Genomic DNA, 1,172 nt, shown 5'->3' with positions numbered 1-1,172 from the left:
TATATATATATATATATATATATATATATATATATATATATGAAAAATGGGGAAGGCCGGTTTTTATGGGATTACTTTTGGTTTCCCGTCCACAGAGGCTTTAGATTTAAGCCCTATCATCAAATCCCATACACCTGTCACTCCATATCTTTTAATAGGTCATGGGCCAACAGGTTTTGGGGATCTGCCTATGGGCGGGAAAGTCTATCTGTTGCCGAACCGCTAAGTTACAGAGCTGTAAACACACCAGCATCGTTTGTCGAGCGATGTTGGGGGGACAAACACAGACACACACACACATGTATATACATATATATACGACAGGCTTCTGTAAGCTTCCCTCTACCAAATCCACTCACAAGGTTTTGGTCGGCCCGATGCTATAGTAGAAGACACTTGCCCAAGGCGCCACGCAGTAGGACTGAACCACGAACCATGTGGTTGGTAAGCAAGCTATTTACCACACAGCCACTCCTGCGGCTATATATATTTGTCATTTGAGTATATATTCTATGGATAACGGCCAATTATCACAGGCAGGTCAGACGCATTATTGAAAGAGAAGCAAAAGCGAAAGGTCAACTATTGTAGAAACCCATTTACAATTAAGTAATATACTCCGACACCTAGACTTGGTTCAGCGTGTATGATAGTCGAACCCACTTAAAGATTGGATATAGATCAAGGAATATGTCTACGTAGCTAGGGATGAAAGCAACGAAGCGCAAATCCATGTTCTTTCGGACTAAAGGTCAACTAAGGTCAACTATTAAAATGATTCTCGTGTGTGTAAGTGTTAGCCTATTACTTTCAAGCTCTATCTGTTTCTTTGCATATACACACGCACAGATATACATACACTCACACACACACAATAGGCTCATACATAGACATAAACACATACACACGGATTGACCTAAAACAATGAGATTGACAAAGCCATCAACCAATGTCATAAAGAAAAATAACTGCTTGAAAATCTGATTTCTGTTTAATTAAATATATGTATGCATACGCAGTCTATAAACTGTAGCGCGAACAATATTCACTTTGTTTTATATACACGAAAATACACACTCCCCTGCACACGTACACACACACACACACACACACACACACACACACACACACATACACACACAAATATCTATCTATCTATATATATATATATA

General features: G+C 39.0%; 1 protein-coding gene across 3 annotated transcripts in view; it reads left to right on the top strand.

The window, feature by feature from the left end:
* LOC106884362 (uncharacterized) overlaps positions 1–1,172 on the top strand; it is a 337,312-nt gene that overhangs the window by 146,486 nt on the left and 189,654 nt on the right. The gene's annotated exons all lie outside the window — the stretch shown is intronic.

The sequence above is a fragment of the Octopus bimaculoides genome, chromosome 5 (genome assembly GCF_001194135.2).
Source record: "Octopus bimaculoides isolate UCB-OBI-ISO-001 chromosome 5, ASM119413v2, whole genome shotgun sequence".
NCBI classification, from domain to species: Eukaryota; Metazoa; Mollusca; class Cephalopoda; order Octopoda; family Octopodidae; genus Octopus; species Octopus bimaculoides.
This window is presented reverse-complemented; position numbering and strand designations above follow the sequence as displayed.